The sequence below is a fragment of the Tenebrio molitor genome, chromosome 4 (genome assembly GCF_963966145.1).
Source record: "Tenebrio molitor chromosome 4, icTenMoli1.1, whole genome shotgun sequence".
Taxonomy (NCBI): domain Eukaryota; kingdom Metazoa; phylum Arthropoda; class Insecta; order Coleoptera; family Tenebrionidae; genus Tenebrio; species Tenebrio molitor.
In genome coordinates, this window is record NC_091049.1 from 15535562 (window position 1) to 15560767 (window position 25206).

A 25206-nucleotide genomic window follows, 5' to 3' on the forward strand; every position below is an offset into this window, starting at 1 on the left:
CAGTAAAATCACGTTTGTCTTTTGCAGGACTGTAAAATATGTGGCAATCTGTAGTATTTTCCGTTATGATTGTTTTCTCTAACTTCGCCCATTGATAAGCTGCAGTCCATAGAGGAAGGTCTACTACTGGTTGATCATGCATTATTGTCACATTTGCTTCATAATTGTTGGACCAAGTTTCCATATATTGCGTCAACATAGCAGAAAATTGTCCAAGTGAGAATCTTTCTCGCAGTGTATTTTCGACTGTAATTACACAAGAGGTTTCATTTAGTCGGATAAATATTTTTTGCAACGAAAACGTATTGCTTAGCAATTAGACGAGAAAAATTGGCACGATAATTTAATTCATGTATAAAAAATCCCATAAGCCGCGATGCATTTGTCACTTTGACATCGGATAAAGTTAGCCCTAACTTTGCATCTGGATAAAATGTGCTTAAACTTCCATGGCAAACTTTTTCGAACCTGATTATTGTTTGTTGTTATGATAACGAACCAACAATCTTAAACATTGACACAGCTTGTAATAAATTGACGTGCAAAATGGCCAATTCAATTTTTCATAATTACCTACCTATCATTATTCATTAAATTATCTCATCGAATTACGCTCGAGGTTTTTTTCGTCCAGGATAAAATTTCATTTTTTAAACTCTAATTTGGTTTCTTTTTGGTAAATTGACTCCACAAACCACCAGATAAAAAAACTCGTCCTACGGACTCGTTTTTTTATCGGGTGGTTTGTGTCGTCAATTTACCAAGCAACCAAATTATCGTAAAAAAATTCAATTTTATCCGGACAAAAAAAGACCTCTCGTGTAATTACAGTCGATAAAAGCACGACGGCCGTACGCCGGAGTTGATTTTATCGTGCCAATTTTTCGAGTCTAACTGTCAAGCAATTAGTTTGAGTTGCAAATAAATATTTTTCCTGACTAAATGAAACCTCGAGTGTAATTCGGCGAGACAATTTAATGAATGAACAATACAAATTTAATTTTTTTATTTGATATTAAAGGTATTAGATGCCTAGCAACTAAATGTATAAGTTACCTGAGTGTTTTTGCCGGATAAAAGTTAGGGCAAACTTTTATCCGCTGTCAAAGTGACAAAATCACAGCGCCTTATGAGATTTTTTATACATGAATTAAATTGTCGTCCTTAATGACTCTATTAAATGCTTCAAGAGCATTATTGGTGCAGGGCACTATATTTGAAATACGCGACAAATTTCCGTTGTTCTTTCCATTTTTCAATAAAAAAATGTGACGCCTTCTCGAATATGTCTTCAGTTTTACTTAGTTGAAGAATATCTATATCATTGATTATTTTGGCTACATCTGATTTAGGATGTACAAGCTATTCAACTTTTTTTTGTACGTTTTTCTTCATATGAAACCAGCACATCACAATTACTGATTCTTCTCCGAAAACTTGCTTAAACGCATTCTGAATGGCAGGGGAAGCATCACAAACTATCGTATTTGGGCAAATTTGATTTAGAACACTTTTGCAGTTCCTAACTTCAATGCTTCAAACAGAAAAACAAAATCTGCAGTTTGCTCATTCGAGCATATGCACAACCCAAATGGATGAAATTGTCTAATTTTATCTGTTGTACCTACTACCAATACAGGATAACCCTGCCAAATCAGTTTGTAGGTAGCGTCTGCGTGAATATGATTCACATTAAGAGCTAACTTCAATAAAGTTTTCGACGAAACAAAGAAACGAAAATATGACGGTTCATCGTAGTTTATTTCGTATGAGACAATAAAGCCCTTATTATCATCTTCGGAGACTGTACAGTGGTCTATTAGAAACCGTTCTAATTCTCCAAGACTCACAGTGTGGGGTCCAAATTTTTGTTTTCTTAACAAACTCAAATAATTTTTCAAATCTGTCATATTTGGTAACTCGAATTCCTTTTCTTGCAAGAGTTCCAATATTTTTTTAGGTTTCAGTTTGTTATCAAATTCAAATAAAACTTTAATCTCATTTCTTACAGTTTCACTAATTTTTTCTTAGACTTTGTGGGTATTTTGTCACAGGTATGTGGAAGACTGGATCGATACAGGATTATCTCCGTGTTATGGCACGGATAACACAAATAAACACCAGATTGGCACTGTTCTCCTCTAAACTTGACTCTGTTACAGCGATAAATATTATCAATATTACCGTCTTTGTCCACATTTTTGTGATAGAGGCTCCATATTCCTTCAGATTTCACCACTTGCTCAGCAAATTCTTTGGTGTTAAATGCTTTTTCTTTTTTCCACTGTTTGTCCGTTTTTTTTCTTCGTTTTCGAGTAGAAGGTGCAATATTTGAATCTTCATCCGAACTACTAACATAATCCGGTAACTTATCCAATGTTTGTTCTTTTCCAACACCCACAGAACTTACACCGACTTCATCTAACTCCATTGTTACTAATGTTAAGTCTAATTCACTTATTCTATAAATAATTTGTGTAGTAGGTACACTGTAAGAAACGTGAGCAAATTTTTTTTGGTTATGTAGCAACTACCTACATAATATCTTACATGTCTGAATTTCCATCATGCAAAATTTGTCAAATTTATCGAGCACAATTTATCATCGGCCAAACATTATTTTTACCGTGCTAAACAGAACGAGCTTTACCGAGCATTTATTCATTTTAGCGTGCAAAATTCATTTAAATACGGATCATCACATACTTGCATTTCCAATATTTTATAGAAGATTTTGAATATTTTACTTTGCAAACCCGTTTTAAATATCGAGCGCTTTATTCCAACCCTTCAGCAATTAACTCCAGAAAACCGCCGGTGGCATAAAATCGCAGTGTAATTAAAATCTGCGCACGTGCATCGAGAGATTTATTTCTACGGGTCCTTGGTTCAATTGCGTCCCCTATTAAATGAACTAAATTTTGTTAAGACGAAATCTTTTCTTAAACTCAACATCATCCTGAAGTTCAAATGGATTTTCTCGATCACGTATGAATCGAATTCGTCGTGCTGGTCTTCGTGGTGGTTCTACGTCATGTTCATCACTGGATGTAGAAGACAAGTCGGATAGCATCATGTGTTTGTATTTTTAAATTATTTTCAATAAATACAGGGTGGTCCCGATATAACCTGCCAAAAAAAATCTGAGTCATTAGAAAGATCTAACAAGTCCAAAAAACCCCTTTTCATTAGGTCCAAAATAATGGGGACAAATTAACCCCTATCCACACCCATTCGACGCTGCTGACCACAAAAATACGTACCTACTCAGGAATTAATTGTTGGTGTTTGTAAGGATGACAGTATCTAAGCAACATAGGTACCTGAATCGTTTATGACAAATCTCAAATCTGACAAACTAAATCAAATTAATGACATTTATTGAAAACGCTGTACACTGTGTGCGTTAATTCACCAGCTTATTTAGGTACAAAAGCTGATTTTGTAGACTGAGATGAATGAGTAATAAATAAAGTGGTGTTCATCAATGTGTAAATAAATGTCGAGGTAGTGTGTGCAAAATTGTGGAAAAACTGTGTAATAAGAGTATCGTCTTAATTGTTGTTAAATAGCCAAAATAATGTATTGAATAAATTTATTTACACTTTACATATTCGTACTTTCAACTCTAACTGAGAATATCTACTAACTAATGAAAGGTAAACTAGACTAGAAAAAATATTTTATAATAAATGCTCTGTGTGCCTTCCTTTGGCATTTAAGCACATTTGAGTACGCCGGTACCAATTTTCATAAACAGAATTAAGCATTTCTGGGTTTTTACGAATCTGTTACGCGTTTCTGGAGTTGGCCTTTTGTATTTATTTCAACTTCGTATACCAAATCTTTCGTGTGGCCCCAAAAATTAAAATCCAGAGGGGTTAAATGGAGGATCGGCGACGCCATCGTATTGGAATCAGTCAAAACCAACCTCACATAAATGTAGATGTAGCTCCACAAAAGTACAACGGGACGGAAGGACTCCTTCAGGAAAACGCTCGCCGTATGGTCACCTTGCCGGTCTTGAATTACCACGTGTTTCGCCATAGAGTAAATGCAAATCGGTGTATTCTTGTTTTGTGAATTTCATAACCTTTTGAAGGATTCGAAAATTTAAAATTAAACTTGACAAATGTCATAGGTGTTGCAGGTACCGTTGCTAAAGAAATTGCAGCCAAGTAACCAGAATTACCTTTTTAAAACCGATTAACTCATTAGCGTACAGCAAATTTTGACCAAATTTTCAATTATTTTTATCTCGAAAACGAAAAGACTTTTATTAGAAACATTTTTTGTGTATGAGTTCTACTCATCGTCACCTATTACTGGATTTCTTCTGGCAGGTTATATCGGGACCACCCTGTATACACGTAAACACAGGATAATAGAAATTAATGTTTGGTTAATTGCCCAAATGTCATTTATTACATTAATTAACTTTTGTGCAACCGGGCATTAAATTGTAATAAAATACTCAAAAGAGGTGATAAAATTGTTGACGAAGGTAACAAAATGATTGAAGGAGGAAATAAAATAATTGAAAAAGGAAATAACAAGATTAATATGTTTACCGGCAAACATTGCCCAGAGATGGGGATGATCCAAAAGGGTAATCAAATGATTAAAGAAGGTAACAAAATCATAGAAGATAGCAGTAAAGAAAGAACACAGATGTGGGTGGGAAAAATGTAGAAATTGCCATAAAGAGGTTGAAATACTTAAACATAAATGTTATATGCAGTGGAAACGGCAAAAATGTGGAATATGTGAAACAACAATGAAAGACAGTGATAAAAAATACAAAGCAAAAGGTTGTAAAAATTGTGATAGAGAAGGTTGTACAGTAACTTTTCTTGATAAAACAAACAAAAGAGTAAAATATCACATTTATCAATGTAAAGAATGTAAAAATTGTGTTAAAATACCAACAAAGGACGAAAACGGTTATCAATGTCTTAATTGCGGATGTTTATTTAATACAACTAAATGCACTTACACACAAAAATATTTATTCTTTGATTACGAGGCAATGCAGGAAACGGGGACTTATGAACCTAATTTAGTTATAGCTCATGATTTTTACGGCAATGTTGATTCCTTTATAACTAACGAAGATTTCTGTAAATGGTTAATTTCTAGAGATCATAAAGGATACACAGCTATTGCACATTATGGAAAATGTTATGATTCTCACTTTATTCTAAAATATTGCGTTGAAAACGGTATCAAACCTTTCTGCATATACGAGTATAATAGATCTAAAATAATGTTAATGGAAATAAAATCAATTAATTTAAGAATTATTGATAGTAGTAATTTTGTTCAAGGAGCTTTAAAAGAATTCCCTAAAACATTCGGATTAAGTGAACTTAAAAATAGTTATTTAAGATATAAGTGTAAAAAGTTATCCTTTATTGCACGAACGGGTTTAAAATACGACCGAGGTACGAGGGAGTATTTTAAAAGATGTGAGTGCAACAAAGGAACTTTTTACACGTATGTCTTACAACATTTTATCTACGATCGTGAGATCATCACACCGGTTTCAACATAAATTTGTATAAAATAATTCATTGGTTCAATATTTCATGAATAACCAAAGTCGTTTGAGAACCACGTCGTTTAGCAACCTAAACAATGTTTCCAACAAATTAGATTGTTGTATTATGACGGTTCTGTGCCATAAAAGCGAGAAATCATGCTCTAAAACTTTTAGAGAACGATTCCGTCAGTTTCTCTAAACGTCAACTTTGACAACGATTTTTAGTGCAAAAAGTGCCTACTTTTTACGCGATCGTAGATAAAGGATATTTTCCACATTTCTTCAATACAACAGAAAATCAGAACTATATTGGAAAAATACCTGATACAAAATACCATGGTGTTAATTCTATGAAAATAAAAGAAAGACAAGTGTTTTTAGAATGGCATAATCTGAAAAAAGATAAATATTCTCACTAATCAATTTCTTGGTTGAATAGTTTTCATAATCCAAGTATAAAACATGCATTAAATGATGATGAAGTGAAAATATGTGGAGCAAAAGTTGATGGTTTCGATGAAAAAAGTAATACAGTGTATCAATATCATGGTTGCTTTTGGCATGGATGTTTTAAGTGTTACAATCCAGATTTTATTAATAATAAAAATAAAACAACGATGGAAGATCTTTACGAACAAACAATAGAAAGAAGTGAGCAATTAAAACAAGCTGGATACAATTTAATGGAAATGTGGGAATGTGAGTGGAGGAAGTCTGGCAAAGCCAGCCCAGAGGCGAAGCCGAAGTCAAATGAATATAAAAACGAAATGAAACAAATTAAAAAAGGTTTTCGAGAATTAGAAGAATTAAACCCAAGAAACGTACGCATGCCGAAAACTGTAGAATAGTGAAAAAAAACTTTTTTTGCAGACATAAATGCATTAATAAAATCTCTAGTCGAAATACCAGAACGTCGACAAGACAACCAAATCACCATGAAACTTGCCAGCGTACGTGTGGTAACTTGTGACCGACAATACTACGCTAAAGTCAATATCTCGAGCGAAGCAATTGTAATTGCTCCTTACGATGTAACAATTTGCGACTCTCATTTTCGCCCCGTGCAATTGAAGGGTTATCATGAAGTGGGGGACAGAGCCATTAGGATGAACCTCTACAATAAAGGACATTTGTGTTACATTTACGGACAAAGCAACAAATGAATCGAGCATTGAAACGCATAAAAATACTTACCAGGTACATAACATTCTAACCTAATTAATCTAATTATTTAGGTGGTTTTTACAGTTCTGAGACAACATCAGACTCTGTCACTACCGACTGCCACATCCGATACATCTTATGGTACGTTTACATCTGACATTTGTATCCGGACATTTGTGTCCAGTGTCGGACACACAATTTCAAGAACAATTTCCATTAAGTGAAATAAGCGATAGAAATTACATGACATAAATGTCGGCAACAAGCGTATGACACCTCTCGATGTCCAAGATTGCAATAAATATCAAAGCCGTTTAGATCTAGACCAGCGATTTATGTAGCTACACATCTCGCTCCTCTCTCAAAATTCGCGAATTCCCAATTCAGAGCGTGGTAGGGAAGGACCCGGTGGAGCTTGAAAAATACTTAGAAAAAAAAATCGCTCTTCCTGAATAAGATGTAAGCACTTTAATTTTGTTCAATACATAGCAGCCTTCATATCTATAGTGACAAAATACTATTATAGCTACGTTGCCGTTCCATTTTTAAGATAAATTACAAAAATTTAAGTTTTTTTTACTCCAAAGTAAAGCTATTCTTCAAAAAATTGTTTTACGTTATTATTTTCCACAATCATCTACCCCATAAATAACAATAAACACTGAACTTTTCAGCCTGTATTTGAAGAAAACGCAGTTCAAAGAGTGCACCTTCAGACCAATGTATCTTTGTGGCGCGAGTCCCGATTTTTTTTTATTTCCATATTTGGACTTCTGAAGTGATTTCCTACAACGCTCTGAATTATTCGGAATTGTAAATTTGTAGTAGAGTGTGAACAGGCAGTCCTACTTAATCAGAAAACATTTTTATTTGTATTTACATTGATATATACAATAAAAATGTTATTATATTCTTCAGCTGACGTCGCAAATATCTCCGCCATCTCGACCAAAGCATCCCTTTTTTTTTAATTCTATCCCTGTAGACTTTATCTTTACGTCCCACAGGCTTATTGTGGTACAAGTCAATTAGTTCGTCCATTTCTGATTTTATCCACTCTTTTTTTTTCGCTCATTTCAAATAAATAAAGCAACAGTGATAATAAATATCATTCATAAATTGCAGTGAAATGCACTTAGGGCCGGTTGCACCAACGCCAGTAAAAGTTAACTGTAGGTTAAAATGGTTCGTTACTTTGGTTACCTATTGTTATAACAATGTTTTCGTATATTTTAAATTGTAGTTAAATTTAACTCACGTTGGTGCAACCGGCCCTTAGTACTTATTGCTCGACAGTCGACATAAAAGTAGACCGCCAATCAACTTTAAAAACTTATCCCCGACATTCATGTGTCTGCAAAAAATACCCGTTTCCACTTATGCCTCTGGAAGTGTCGATAGATATTGCAGAAACACGCCACAAATGTACCGAACAGAAATTCTACCCCGTTTACATTAAGCTATAGTTACTGTCCGACATAAATATCATACAATAAGTGTCAGATGTAAACCTAGCATTAGTTCTATTAGAATAAACTGTCATGTATACATTTCATAAATATTTGTTTTTTTTTTTAAATATACCTTTGAAACGTATTTCGACGTATTCATATGTGTGCTGAAGTGGCCCAACAGAAAAACCGGACAAAAAGGCGAATTTTAAGTGTTTTTGAAGGGTGAATTCGCTTCGCTCATGAGGACCTTGTCCGAATTTGTTAGGCCGAAGTCGTATTCATATGTGTGCTGAAATGGCCCCAATAGAAAAACAACAAAAAAGCGAATTTTAACTTTTAACAAAGGTAGGTATTTTGAACAACGGGTAGATTTGATAAAAAAAAATGGTGTGTGCTGAAGGGGCCTTATATGTTTAATTTTTTTATTAAAATTTTGTTCAATGGATTGATTTCAAAAATCCTTAAAATTTGAACTGTTGTGCTAAATAGACCTACCAACATTATTTTGTATAGCATACCTCCTACCTTAAAAAACAGAACAGAATCATTGAAGTATCCTTTAAAATTAGGTCAAAATCTTTGAAAAATTTTAATTTTAATATAGGTATACCTTAAAAACAGGGCAAAATGTTTAAAAAGACAAAGTGTTCTGAAAGGGCCTTACTAGTAGTGAAGTTTTTTACTACTTTTATTCTATGAGAGATTCGAACCCACTAGCGCCATTTCCATTTTTTCATGCCAAAATTCGGGATCCTTAAATATGGTTTCCGATGAAAAGCCATGAGGGGTCCAAACAATGAATATGCAATATTTTCTGTCGGTGACGTCAAGTTGTCCCTGTATTTGGTAATGATAAGGATGATTTTTTTTTAGAGATAGTTGATTCTTATTGTCAACATTACAAAATTTAATCAATTTTTTACGAACTGCTTCAACAGGAGAAAGATGTTTCCACTAAATGGACACTTATACTCCATTCTTTATCTTGGTGAGTGGTCTTTGGGAAATTTTCAGCCGTCAAGTTGAATTTAGGGATCTTTGAAAGTTCCAATGGAAAAGTGCGTTGGTAGTTGTTGAAAAATATTCAAATATTACAATAATGTACTTACAGAGACGCCGCAAACTCTTTCTATTTATTATTTTCCGGGTTAAATTGCTCATCATTCGTACGCACCGAGACGACCGAGACATAACCTCAAACCTGTCATCTTCATATCGCATCGTTTTCTAAAATTTTAATAACTTGCTTGGGAATTTCAAAATGTTCTAGGCCGGCCACACACTTTCCGGTCAAATTTGGTCCGGTTTATGGTTTAAGAATCCGGTTTATTTCTCACACCCAAACTTCTTTGCAATATTGCCCGGCACGGGACGGGAATAATGTTCGGTCGACGGCGACGGTCGGATTGACCGACGACGGACGCCGATAATTTTCATATCGAGAACGGTTAAATTTAAGAATCGATGCGTACGGCTTATATATTTACATTTCGCGACATAAGATCGTGAGATTTGGACATGAATGCTTGACAAAGATTCTGAATCTGAATGACAGCGATGACAGTTAATATTTGATTTACACGACACACAAATTTGGTGGAAAAAGTAAAACTTACAAAGCTACCCATGGCTTGCTTGATCGCATCGACCACTCACCAAAATAAAGAATGGAGTATAATTTCAACTATTCCCTCATTTCCTACTAGAGCATCAGGAGATGTACCTAAATAGGGCAATATTTTGTGTACAAACATGCCACATTGTTCATAATTAAAATTTAAAACTGTAGACAGACGCTTCTTTTAATGCTTTTAACTCATTATGTTGACCCCATCTTGTATACTTATTTCCTTCAAAATTTGAATAAAGTAAATTTTTTAGAACCGTTAGCCGATTGGTACTATCTCTCAATTTGCAAACTTTACCAAAATTTGAGGCAGTCAATCGTTTGAATCTTTCGTTGTGCCATAATTTATTTTGGTGTTGACTTCTTGTAGATTCTTGTATGTTTTTATGTTTGGATAGTTCAATTAAAAACTGAGATGATTTTTGTTCATATTCCTCTTCATCCATTAAATTCGTCACTCCACCGTGATCCTCGTCTGCTCCAGTTATTTTTGCTCGGGATGTTTTTTTTTGTTCTTTCAAATTTTAAAGACCGTTTGCATTTGGCACTCAGTTATTTGCAAAAGGTTTTACGTATTTTCCGGGACTGCGATGTGTCATAGCTTTATTAATTTTAGAGTAAAATGTTCTTTTGTTATTGAAGGATACAGCTGCAGCTTCACGTGTACTTTTGTAGAAACCTCTCTAGACAAAATTGCATCGTTTCCCACCAATAAATTTAACAATTACCGAATTATAGCGTTCACAGTAATTATTGCTAACGTTAAAAATTAAACTTTTCACATTTTTAATTAGCACGGTATTTATCAAATGCATTACAGCATTCCATAGTTTAGAACCGTTTAAATTATCAACAAAGTCTACATCATTTTCAGGATACTTAGGATTAGTGCTTGTTTGCAAACAGATGTCGTGTCTACCAAAAACATGGTTTGGGGCATTCATAAGATCTTTCGTCAAATTGGGTTGCTTTTCATTTTGCTCAACGGAAGAATCTGCCACTGTCGAAGTGTTGTTTTATTGGTCGCGGAAGATTCTCTCCGAGCATCTCTCTTTTCTGCCATCAAATTAGATGGCAGACAAAGCAGAAAAGTTGCAAGGTTGCAAAGAGTCAATACTGCAACCGAACCGACAAAAATGTTCATTTAGCCACATCCTCTGCGCAGAATTACGGCTGCCTTTTGTTTAATATGTTGTATAATATCATATTGTTATTGTTATTAATCAATGACAAAAAAGTAAACACTTATTAATAACGCGGTTATGTGTGTCTGTGGACTGTCAAAGACAATGCAGCAAGAAAACGTCCGATTTAGCGACTGTGGGAAGTTTCTCTTTTGGAAGAATCTCCAACTTCTAGAAAATTGCAAAAAAACGCACCCATAGACTCGTTGTAACGTTTTTTGATTGCGGAATATACACCGATCCTCATGCGATCCAAGTTTTTTGATAGTAGTTTTCGCATTTCTAGTGGACAAGTTCTGTCTTTCGATAATTCTGGTAAGCGTTTATTAAAATTCCGACAGACGTGATTAGTGCATTCAACTTTTTCAATTGGTGAATCTACACCATAAGGTATAGCCATCCTCAGTTTTTCGGTGACACTACTGTCACCGTCACCTTTGAAAAAAGCAAAATAAATACGAATTGAATAGAAAAGTAAAATTTTTCTAATTTGGATATGTACCTATAATGTAGTCATTATATTGTACTGTTGCGGAATTTCAGTATTATTCTGTCACTTTAACAAAATCTCTGTAAAGCACCTTCTGCTGTCATCATAATCATGACTGACATTAAAAAAATAAACTTTTCTGTGTCTGTCACCCAATCAATTTTGAATTTTGAGTTTTCAGTTAATTGCACTGATGCCCGTTTGCACCACATATCAGTTTAATAAATATTAACTAATGTAGTATTAAATTTAATAAACACCTAAATAATTATATTATTGCACCATCACAAAATGAACGAGTATTAACTTGTAGAGAAACGAACTTTATAGAAGAATTGGCTTTATTTCTGACAAGTCTCGAAACTATAAATATAACAATAACAATTGAATTCCCTACCAACTTCCTAAATCTAGCCTACTTGCTTCGAGGGTCACTGCATAGCTCCCCCCTGAGTGATAACGTAATCTTTTAACAAAAAAGCTGGTTTAACTCGATCAACGGAAACAACTTTTGCACTATTTTTGATCTGGATGGTGAACGTTTTTTCATTCCTGGAGATTACTCGATAAGGTCCATCATAAGGGTGTTGTAAAGAACTTCTCACAGCATCATGACGGAGAAATACGTGGGAACAGGTTGCAAGAGCCTTGTGAATGAAAACATTCGATCTGCCGTGATGAGCAGCGGCTACAGGACGGAGAAGTTGCATTTTGGTCTTCAAATTTTCTGCGAACACTGACTGACTGACCTCTGATTTCAAATCAGCCAAAAATTCTCCTGGTAACCTGAGAGTATCTCCATACACTAGTTCGCTTGTTGAAGTACCCAAATCTTCATGTAAAACTGAACGAAATCCCAATAAGATAAGTGGCAATCTTTCTATCCACTGAGGTGTAGCATGACACATTATAGCAGCTTTCAAAGGTCTATGCCAACATTCGATTGCTCCGTTTGATTGCGGGTGATAAGCTGTGGTGTGGCTTGTTTTAGTTCCAAATATTTTGGCTACCTCTTTAAAAAGTGAAGATTCGAACTGGGTTCCTTGGTCGTGTTTTATTTCAGCAGGTACTCCGAAACGCGCTATCCAGCCCGACAAAAACGCTTGCACCCAGACACCAAAATCAAAAGCCCACGACTCACCCTCTCTGCCCTGGAAGACTTCGAAGAGATGGTTGAGTCCTCTGTAGCCTCTATGACTGGAACCTTCGTTACTCGGTCCTGGAGTCGCTAGTCCAAATTATGGATATCTCCTCGTCCTTGACTGGAATCTCGCTCTGAATGTCGTCAGTATTGGTCTCCTCTTCTCAGGTTTTCGATTTTACAGCCAACAAAGAAATACTTTAATATTGTATCTATTTCAATTGTTCCCACCAACTCTGGGCAATACCGTGGCCTCTTCACTCTCGAGGCGTGTAACCAATAAGACCGAGTCAATCAGTCAAATAAATCCCGGTTGAGCCCCCATGTTACGTTATTAAAAATCTTTTTGTATAAATTTTCCAACTTTCACTTGGGAAAATTTAAATAACGCTTTTTTCTTCTTGTGACTAACTGTCTCCTCGGTCTTATTTACTCACACCAACGTCTCGAGAGCGAGAAGAATGATGAAAAATATAACGTCTAACAGGCACGGTAAAAGTCCAGGAGTTTGATGGAAACTCAAATGCAAGTTGCAAGAGTTTAATTCCCCACGTTAGGTATTACAGTGTGATTTTTCTTTTAAGGCAACTGATTCAAATTCAAAAATATCTTAATTCGATTTATCCCAATTCGATTTTATTATGCAGGTAACATAAAATTGTCTAGTGCAAGTGCTACATTTAAGTCCAATTCCTGCTTGATCATTGATGTTTTTAGCACAATTGTAACACAAGCCGCTTAGTATTTTTCAATTTTTTTCAATCTGTAATCCAGCTTCATCCATTTTATGACAAAAACGTGTATTTTCATTTTCATCACTAAGTTTGTTGTTGATGTCATTAATACGATACGTACCTCCGATAATACAGGGTGACTGACGAAAAACCTTTGATGCTGTATCTTGCTTATTTTTTATCCGATTTGAATAAATGACACATCAAATGAAATAATTTTGAAAACACTTCAATACCAACTAAATAAAAAAAAATTGCGTCCAGTTTTTGACAGATGAACATCAGCTTCTTTTTTTCAAATAGCCCTGTACATTTTTTTTTATTCAGTATTGTAGAGATTTGTCTTCTGAATATAAAAATGCAAAGAACTATGCCCATTCATTAAACAAAAGTCAAGAAATTAAAGAGTAAATGTACAAAATTTAAAAATCAAGTGACCAAAATAAACAAGAGAGAAGTTTGTCCTAAATGCTCGAAATTACTAAGTAAGCTCTGAATATTCATTTGTCAAAACAGTTTGATAATAATAATAATAATGTTGCTGTGGAAGAAAATTTCCAAAGACGATTTAGTGTTAACGTATGGTGTGGCATTTCTGGAGGCGGAATGGACTAGTGGGTCCCTTTTTTATTGATAGCACTCTCAATCAAACTCAAATATCATATTATTTATTATCAAACGAAATAAGCAACTTTCTGGATGAGATACCATTAGCAGTGTTGAATAGAGTCGTGTTTCATCAGGACGGCGCCATACCACATAATGCACGCATTAATTTTGTATTTTGAAATCATTTTGGTGAACGATGAATGGGTGCTCATGGAGCTATTCGATGGCCCGCTAGATCCCCAGATTTGAATCCATTGGATTTCTTTATATTCATTCGGAACTTTCGAGACAATGTTTATTGGACCCCACCAGGTACCCAAAAAGAGTTAAGAAAAAGGATAGTGCGGTATGTCAAGAAAAAACCCGACATTTTTTACTGAATAGATAGAATAGATTTTGTGTTGTTTACAAATTTGATTACTTCATTTTTGATTTTCAATTTTTTTCAATTAAAATACATTTTTTGTTTTTTCTTTTAATGTACGAGTATTCAGAAGAAGGTTCTTTATAAGAACGAATAAAAATAGTTATTTGGATCACAAGTCCAGAAAATGATATTTTGCGAGTGTGAGTGATATTGCGTAGCCGAGGCGGTTTAGCCGAGGCGAAGCAACACGAGCACTCGCAAAACATTTTCTGGACGAGTAATCCACAAAATTTTAAATCATTTTTAAAAAGTAAAAAATTTGTTTCACAAGTGGAATCGAACCCGCGACCCTCGCGTCCCTGCGCCGAAACGGAGTCCGCTCAATGCTGCCTGCCCATTCTCTAGTCAAGGTCACTTTTGTAAGTACTAGGCCGGGAATTTTACGTTCCCGGCGGATTTTGAATCATGCAAAACCGTCGATAACGGCCGGCGGCATGAAAAATATATAGTGTAATTTGAAAAAAAAAAAAGTTGGCTATCGTCTGTCAAAAAATAGATGTCGAACAAAATATCGAATAGGATAATAATAAAGTGTTTTTCGAACTATTTCATTTGATGTATCCTTTATTCAAATCAGATAAAGAATAAGTAAGATACAGCGTCAAAGGTTTTTCGTCAGTCACCCTGTATATTAATCTTCTCTATATTTTTTTCTTCAGTATTAAACAGCATTTTAGTTACCTCCTGTAGTTTTGTCTTTGGTGCATTTCGGACAGGGATCTTTTTGCATTTTTTCTTTGTTGGCTTCTGTTCCTTATTTTTTTATTTTTAGTCTTTTTTCCTTTCTTTCCTCTTTCTCACGTTCTTTGTGTTTTTTGATGTCGTCTTTATCTTTTTTAATTTGTTTCCATTGGGTAGAAGTTAACACAAAAGGAAGCCTTTCAGTCTGTCTTGTTCCTTTTCTAACTGGTGTCACAGGCCATTGCAATACATTTTCCAAAATGATTGCTGACGCATTGCATACATTATCAATTTCATTATTCTCATTGCAATTCCAATTAGGCACGTTTTCGAAGTCAAAACTGTCCTGATCATTCAAAATTTCTATGTAAGCGTTCTCCACTTGATCTTCAGCATTTTTGTCATTTTCGTGTTCTAACTCAATGCTATCCATCTCATCAGTTCTTTCAATATTGTCTCTTAAGGATAAATCTGGTGCAGTTTCTATTTCTTCGCTATTATCAATTATTGTATTTGTAAATACATCATCCTCTAATTGATTGTCGCCGTTAATTTGGACAGCAGTTTGGAATCCGTGATTTTTTTCAAATTCTTTCCATAACTGATACAATACTACATCTTCATTGGGCAGCTCAGGCTCTAGGTCATCCGCTGTCTTTGTATTATTTCCTCCCAAACATTTCGTGTAGTCTACCGCATTGCCATCAAAAGGATAAAGTCCACACGCCCTGAAACCATGTTGTATTGTTTCTTCTTTGGTATACTTGTCAATGACATTTTTTAGAACTGGTGCGAATTTGTCTTTTGTTAGTGAATATGTCATATTTTGTCTTCTCCAGTCCAGTCTACTCCTTCCTTCCAACCTGTTTTTATGGGTTTAAATGCGGCGACGTTGCTAATAATTGTGCAAAATCCAGTGAAATTATGGATGCAGTCGGCAGTGCTGACGAAAAAATCATGATTATCTGTGCATTCTTCAGTGCATTTGTAAATTTTGAGATCCTTGAAAAGTTTATATTTCTCCAACTTCTGTTCATCGTTGACAATTTCAAAAAACATCTCAAGCATATTGTTAGCCATAGTCTTTCCGAATCTGGGAGGCAATGTCAGAAGTATTCTACGTGTCTTATCCTTCATAATGGATCTGATAAGCATAGACTTGTCCACAAAAATTAGTTCCCATCGGAGAGCCTCGAAATCCAAGTCACGATCCTGAAAAAGCAAAGCATAACAAATTGTAATTTCATAAATTCCTATCTGAACATAAAACAAATTGTACAGTTTGTTCGAAGCAAGTTACTTACCGAACTTCCACTGTCATTTAAGCTTCTGGAAGTGCCCAAAGATGTTACATCATCCAATAAATTTGATCCAACTAATTAGCACTGTATGATTTTCATTGTAGGAGCTTGTTTCCAATATTAAGGCCCGGTTTCTGGAAAAAATTTTATCGGGCCATTTAATTAACTCCGATAAATACAAAAATCATGTAATGTGATTGGTTACTTTCTAGCGTTTCTATAGCAACACTTGATTTAACCGGCCTGTTAGTTATTGTGTCGTTCCAGAAACCGGGCATGAATATCTGAAGTAGAATTTGTCATTTTCTCAAAAAAATTGTTATGAAAAGTACCAATCTTATTTTCATCGTTTAGGTAGTAGGAAGGTCTATCAGAAAGAGAAGAAAAAAATGGGGGTTGTCATTTAAAAAAAAATTGTGTACCGTCATAGCTCTAAAATGGATGACGTCATGAACAAATTAGCTAACTTAAAATAAGCATTATGAGAAATGAAAATTAACCTGTTTCAGAGTTTTCGATAGATATTAGTTTTGAAATTACTGAATTAATTCCATAAGTATTTTCCACACTATAGTTTTATAAAAATACTTACCAGGTTTCAACGTGTTCTGCTATATTTTATGTACAGTAAATACTCTGGTATCAACTGAAATTATTATATACACTTGCCACCAAGCTTTTGCTTATCTCACAATTTTCAATCTTCGATAAGAATGATTAAAACACCGTATTTGAAAATGTAAACAAATTTTGACGTTTGGCCTTCCTCGTGACGTCATTCCCTGTTTGGCTTAAGAGCTTGATGGCAATGCAAATGCTCGAAGGCGTCATACTTTAGATCAGGGATGAGCAACCTTTTTTACGACAAATTTAAAAATGTTGTATTTTTGTTAATACATAATACTTTTGATTAATTTAACACGCCTACCGCACAAAAATCAAAATGTAAAAAACTTTGAAGGGCCGTACGAGAAAGTGTAACGGCAGCATGCGGCCCACGGGCCGCAGGTTGCTCATCCCTGCTTTAGATCATCACTTTCTTCCATGAGTTCATTCACGAATTCCTTTGTCAATAATCGGCCCTGATCATTAACTTCTCCAGATAATTTGGAGAAACAATTTCCGCTTAAAAGAGTTTCTTTTATATTGTGCTTTGGGGCGTCTGGCGTCACATCATCTTCAACATTTCCACCTTCTGAAAGGGAACCTTCATTTCTATCTAAAATGTAGTTCTTTAGCCTATAAACTAATGGATCAGGATGGTCATGAAGACCGCCTTTGTATCTCATAACGTCAAAAAAATTCTCAAATACGTCTTGATTGATTCTATAAGTTAACAGGTACTTGATGCCAAAATTTTCTGTTAAGTCTTCAAATAATAATTTAACAGCATTATTTGTCATTAAGATTCCTTAAAAAATGTTTGTTACATTACTGGAACATGTCTTTTTAAAAGCTTACTTTTTTGATATAAATTATGGCAACAGTTAAATATCTCGAGAATGGTTTCCCGGAAATCCTTGAGATTTGGTATGGAGTTAAGAGCATTTAAATTCTATTCTTTGCAATTTTGTCAGTTTTATACCCTCATTTTTGGTCGTCCAGATTTTGGACGCTCTTTTACACTTCCAGTTTGGTTAAATCTATTCAAAGTTCTTGTCACATTTGACCTGGAGATCGGCTGTCGGTTAGGATGGATTTCATTAAAAAGTGTCATCACTTCAGCATAGCTTCGTCTCCCGTCACCATATCCAATCATCATTAGAACTCCTCGGTTTCACTTAAATGAGGCATTTTAACAATAAATAAATAATTAGATTGCATACACTTGATTGACATAATTAATAATAATAGAAACTGTGTTCAAAGGTAACTATGTTTATTTATTTTTGAATTAAATTTGAATTTTTTTTTAGGATTCACATGTAAACTATTATTACATGTGATATATCGTTGAATTCAGAAAAAAAACCTCTTCAAAAATCATAAAATTAACCCCTGTTGCCATTTAAAAAAATTCAAGTTCGTTTTGTATCTCGAAAACAAATGAAGGGATAACACTGAAAAAACTCCATACCAAATTTCAAGGATTTCAGAGAAACCATGGTCGAGATATTTAACTGTTGCCATACTTTGTAGCGACCCTGTATTTTATGACTATTGCAAGGATTGTGAAAGTAGGGTCTATTGTGGTCAACGTTTAGAGCCGTATGTTCAATACACGTTGCGTTTTTTTGTGAAGTGGTTGATGAGTGTTTCCAGCTACTCTGATGGTGGTGTCATTTTCGCTTTTGATTTGGTTGTCGACCCAATAGTGTTGTTTCTGGTGGATCGGGGTTTTTCGGGCCCCAGTTGGTTGGTCTGCCAGTTTTGTGATGAAGGTTGTGGGGTGACTAACGCTCGGAGTAACTCTAGAATTATGTATTTATAACACTTCGGTACACGGTAACTTGGTGGTTCTAGTAGTCCACTAAGGCGCTGCTGAACGTAGGTAGACTTCCGAGAACTACAAGCTGTTTCTCAAGTTCTCAAGGGCGCAATCGGATGGAGTGGATGGTTGTTCTGTTCTGTCTTCTGTGAGCTTCGTTCTTCGGTTTTGTAGATGCCCGGAGTACTGTTAGGGTGCGAGCGCTACTCTGGCGGGCTCTCGGCGAAGCAAAGTCCTAGTTACATTGATATCTCTCGCTAAAGTACTTGTTTATATGCAGCAATGGTAGTTGGAGCCATATTCAAATGAGGAACATACACAAACTTGAAGTTGATGAATTTCGGGTGATGCCGGGGTTATGTTGGCGACGTACAAGTGCTGACGTTTCATTAATCACACCACATGTACAAGACGACGTTTAAATAAACCCTAGTAGTAGGGATATCCAGTAAATTTGCTGTGGAATTTGTTTTTTTATATTCAGTTGTACTCCATTTTCAGTAAGTCTTATATTGCCTTGTTTTTGTGTTAACCTCAGATGAGGACGGTGTAATAATAATAGCACCGCTAAAAGAAACTGATCAATTATTGCTAAAAATCCAACATAGGTATGAGGCACGATTTTTTACAGGGGAACTTACATACATGAACATAACACAAGTTGAATACATAATTTTTTTCAACACCATTGTCTCTGTCAACGTAAGAACCAATAACACTACACACTTATTCCAACGTTTCTCTAGAAACGCTAGTGGGAGGGTCCCACTGGTGTACTCAAATCTGATCTTCAGTTACAATTCTATAGAAGAAGTCTTCATTTTGGGATAAAGCAGTCAAATTCTCCTCGTAAATTTGTCCTCTCACGGCTTTTGATCGGGACTGACCAGCTCGGGAATCCATCGTACCAACACTTTGCTCATTCCCAAATCTTCATATAGGATTTTAAAAACACTCGTTTCTGATATTCCCATTTCTCTAACAATAATTGAAAGTTTTCCTGGGCGGTCAATCAACACCAAATCTTCATCTTTGTTGATGATTTCGTTAACTCGTGCTTCCAGACTTCTTCCACACTTTGGGTCATTATGAATGGATTTCCTGACCCATTTAAACCGCTTGCACCAATATTTGTCTTGGAAATAGGACGGATTATTTTTTCCATACACTGCCACCATTCTCTCATGGATTTTCTGCGGCCTACTGATTTTGATTTCGATTTTGTTTTTGGATGAATATTCCGAACCAACATTTTTATTATAATATTGCTTACAAAATCCCAATGCCAATTCAATTGCATTGTATTGGCAATGATAAGGTAGTAACTTCAATACAATGTGTCCATGTCTTTGTAATATGCCGTCAATTAGATAACGTCTGTTGTTGTGATTATTATAAAGGGTTTGATCAGCCGCTTTTGCATTTCACTCTTTTTATATGAATAATTTGAAGCTTTACCATTTCGCTTAAAATGATAAGGTGCGTTGTCCATTGTCACCACAATTTTTTGATAATGCAGGGAGTAGCTGATCCTCCACCCACGTTTGGATTTGTGATCCAAACGTGGGTGGAGCTACGGTCGTTGTTTTTGGAATTTAATGGACAATTTAAATATTCATCTATCACTTAATGTTCGTCAACCAATGAAACAAACTTAATTTTAGTGATTTCCATGGTTACAAAAGAATTGCAGTGGATATTGGACTAGTAAAAATATCAGCGACTATATCATTCATTACTTTATAAACCAATAAGAATCTTTGATTTTCTTTAGTTACCATGTATTACAGCGGTTATTGTAGTAACCAGGGCGATTTCGAATATACGAACCTTTGTATATTCGAATATACCAACCTTCGTATTTTCGCTCGCCGCCTTAACTTGCAAAAATTTTTGCGCTAGCCGTCACATTAACGTCACATTAAATCGCTCTGCTACTGAATGCGCCCAGTCGGTTTCGGGAAACTGTTTATTTATTTATTTATTTATTTTATTCATGATATAGTCTACCCGTATACAACTCGAGGATGGAAAATTCTCGATTACTCGACGTGTTGCCGGAAAAACCACTCGATATACGATCTCGTGGTGTTTCCGGGCAACACATCTCGTATAATCGAGAATTTTCAATCCCCTCGTTGTATAATATATGATAATTTAATTCATGTATAAAAAATCCCATAAGCCGCGATGCATTTGTCACTTTGACATCGGATAAAGTTAGCCCTAACTTTGCATCTGGATAAAATGTGCTTAAACTTCCATGGCAAACTTTTTCGAACGTGATTATTGTTTGTTGTTATGATAACGAACCAACAATCTTAAACATTGACACAGCTTGTAATAAATTGAAGTGCAAAATGGCCAATTCAATTTTTCATAATTACCTACCTGTTATTATTCATTAAATTATCTCATCGAATTACGCTCGAGGTTTTTTTTTCGTCCAGGATAAAAATTCATTTTTTAAACTCTAATTTGGTTTCTTTTTGGTAAATTATCGTAAAAAAATTCAATTTTATCCGGACAAAAAAGACCTCTCGTGTAATTACAGTCGATAAATTTCCCAATTTTCACTCGAAACATTTTTGCTTTAGACAATTTTATTCGTTGAATTTGGGCATTTTTATTCAGAGGTTAAACTAGTCTAACTAGAATAAAAATGCTCAAATTCAAAAATTAGGTCTTGTTATTTTCGATAAAATTTTGCGAACAAAATTATTACGGCAATGAATGACGTTTCTGACAGTTCAATTATAATTTGACAAGCTAAGCCATACGTTTTTAATGCTTTTGTTTTTCATGACCTACTTTTTTGTGAAACATTGGGTATTACTTTCTTGGGATTAACAGTACCCATTTGTTCCTATTCTGGATTAAATTTTAGCCTCTGATTTTCTTGAACTCCTGTCATTTTTTGCGGTGTCCAACTGTCCACTCATATTGCCACCTAATATTTTAAACTTTTCCAGCACGTGATTCACTATTTATTTATAATTGGAAGCTTCTTGTTGCCCAAAAAATTGTTAATAACGTTTTTAAAGCTCACCTAAGTTTCTCTTTCGATGTTGGTCATTTGTTCTTCAAATTCTGAGTCTAACATAAGCTTTCGTATCTGAGGTCGAGCCATTGCCGTGTACTGATTATTGGATCACCATCCACCAGTTCATCGAGCATATATTGAGGTCTTGATCTTCCGGCACGTCCTCTACGATATTCTCTCCAATTTCCGTTATCTCTAGCCCGCTGCACTAGATTAATAAACTGACGTGGCCCAAGATATCATTCCGAGAATCGCTGTACGTACTCTCTGGACGCCACAGCTGCATTCTGATAGTATTGTCCATTCATTTGCAACATATCTGTGAGCTCATTATTTTCGTAATGATAAGCCATTGCGACTCTGCTTCTATTTTTGATTAACGTCCATGCTCCTTTGATTTTTTTTTTGTGAATTCTAATTTCTAAAAAATCAGCGCAAATTTGAGCAGGAGCTGTTTCAAAAATTACAAAAAAATTAACATATATTGTATCTTCATTGGTCTTCCTGGCACTTTTCAATCTCCAAAATGTTCAAGAAATTTCACAATGGATCGAAATCAGCCTCTATTATTACAATTTATGTACATGTATTGTCCCCGGACTGAGTTTGCAAGAGGGAAAAAAATGTATTTTTATTTTACGCAAAAACTCCAGAGGAATAACATTTTTTGCTTCATCTGAAACCCCCATTTCTGTTATTAAAAAGTCTTTTTCAACACAGAAGAAGACTTAACATTAAAATCACAGAAAATGCAGAAAAAATGTTTTCCTTTTTTTTTTGAAAAAATCAAATGATAATATAAATATATATATAAAACTATTCTATTAACTATGCGCCGTTTTCTGTATATAATTCAACCCTATATCGAAGTTTAAGCTTCTGAACACCCACGTCTGATACACTGTTGGGAAATTTTTCATTAAATTTTGTAATTTTGTGACAAAAACCGGTCCAACATTGGATTAAATAAATTCTTTGTTCTAATTTGTCGAAATTTTAACAAAAAATACTGAGATTTTAATGACGGAAATGGGGGTTTCAGATGAAGCAAAAAATGTTATTCCACTGAAGTTTTTACGTAAAATCAAAAATTTTGTTTTCCTCTTGCAGCACACATGAATACGATTTCGGCCAAACAAAATCAGACAAGTCCTCATGAGCGAAGCGAATTCAATTTTGAAAACACTTAAAATTCGCCTTTTTGCCTTGTTTTTTGTTGGGTCACTTCAGCGAAACGTTTGTTATTGTGATTCCTCTATAATAATAATAAAATTCCAACAAACTTTTTTAAAATATTTACTTTAAATGAACAATATACTCGTAAATATTGCTTATGGTGAGCTTGATGGTAGCGACGAGCTAATTAATGGTATAGAAGGCGTGCTTCTTGGAGGCGATCGTGTTTCCGATGAGACTGGGGAAGGGCAGGGGGGCTCAATCCCTTCTGTGGAACTGCAAAAAAAAATACAGTTTGTATTGTATTGTGTGGGTTATAATATAACAAACGCAAGATGTTATTTTTAATACTATAATGCTACTTTAAATTCACATCTATTTTATTTAATAAATAATTTTTTCCTTGCGAATTGTTAGACTTGTAATAAACTGTAAAGGGACGGTCACGTGATCAGCGCGCAAAACCAGTTTGTGTTGTCGAGTCCATTCGCCGGAAAATAGGGGAGATTTGTCAGGGAGTTGTTTACATTTTCATGTAGTGCAACTTTATTTATGATTTTGCTTTATACGCTTACCAAATTCACTCAAGACTTCAAATCTGTCTTCTCGAGACAACTTAAGATAACTTTACAGTGTTTTCGTAAGTACAAAAAAATAATATTAAAATTAATTTTTTGTAACCTGTTTCAAAACAATTGATTTGTAAATGAAATGAAATGAAAACTTAACTAACACCAGTGGAATTTTTTAGGTTTTTTTTAGCAGTTGATTGAAATGGCTTCGCATCAAACTTTTGGCCAGCATGGGAAAATTTTACACAGTCGAGCTCGCGAAATTATCGCCAACGTTATCGCATTTATAAAACACGAATCAGAGTGGATTCTGTGTTAGAAAAAATTTGGAGTTATAAAATTTAATAAAAAGTTGATTTTGCGTGTAATACTTTTATCCACAATTCTGCATGCAGAAATTAGGTATTAAATATTTTTTTTATTTTGTTTTTAATAAAAAAAAAAATGGTATTAAATTAGTGTTATAAAATAATAATGCTAGACTTCGCCCTCAAATCTGACAAAAATCATTCATTATTATTGATTATATCACAAACTTCTCAAACGTTTTATTCTACGGTGAAAATATCCCATTAGATGATGCGCCACTGTCGTGATTCCCAGTGATTCTCATTTTCCCTACGCCACTGACGTGTTAAAGGCCGCGCAAGCTAAGCTCCGCCCCAGGTCGTTTACAGTTTAATACGATTCTAAACAGCTTATAACTGTTATAAATTAAATAGTAGAGAAACTTTTCTTACTTAACTCTCCTGCAAAATTCCTACATGGTCTCTTGAGTACCAAACTTCAAGATCATACGTTTGGCTCCACTTAGTTCAAGGCGTAACTGATTTTTTCCCATTTTGCTCATCACCATTTCATTTTTGTAGTAAAAACCGTCGTACAAGGGATTTAAAGAGTTAAAGAAAACGGCCGTCTTCGGTACTACGACCCACACTTCAGTTTCTGGGAGGCCTTCGACTTTGATTGTGACATTTTTCAGCATACTCATCTCCAGAGATCGGATTTAAATAGGCGTTAAGGTAGGGAGCGCAGAATCAACTTGCATGCAAATACGCTAACCAAATACAAATCGCTCAGAGTTGTTGAGGTTCAATATTATAAATACAATCAGCGCACGGAATAATGCTAGTTAATCCGACCTGCGATGGTTTTTATTACTGAACAGGTCGACTGTATCGTTTTTGTTCAGCGTGAGACGGAAGCGATTGTCCAGTGCCGGCACAAATGGTTTGCGAATTTATTTGAATAAAATTTATAAAATGGAATTAACTGTCCCAACACCTCGCGGCAACTGACCACGCAATTGCTGCCATCTCGCCAATGCATAGTATTTTGACTTTTTCTATAATTCATTTGTCATTTAAATGAGGAATTGAAAATATCATTTAAAATCATTAGGTTGTGTTACAAAGAATGGACTTATTGGCATTAATAATTAGAAGTTTCTCTAAATTTTCTTCCGTTAATCTATTTCGTTTATGTGTTAACAGGTCTTTAAATATTGAGAACGATCTTTCTACATCGCAATTTGTTAAGGGGCAATGATCAAAATACTTTATTAAATTTTCGTTTTTTTTTTTTTTAATTCACTAATCATTTAATGATGTAATAACTAAACGATATAATATTT

General features: G+C 34.8%; 1 long non-coding RNA gene across 1 annotated transcript; it reads right to left on the bottom strand.

Annotated features, from left to right (window-relative positions):
- Positions 1 to 23105: 23105 nt before the first annotated feature.
- LOC138129764 (uncharacterized) lies at positions 23106 to 24840 on the bottom strand. The gene is made up of 2 exons (XR_011159372.1): positions 24314 to 24840; positions 23106 to 23277 (listed from the first exon to the last, which is right to left on the bottom strand). It is a non-coding gene; the product is annotated as an uncharacterized lncRNA (long non-coding RNA).
- Between the last annotated feature and the right edge of the window lie 366 nt (positions 24841 to 25206).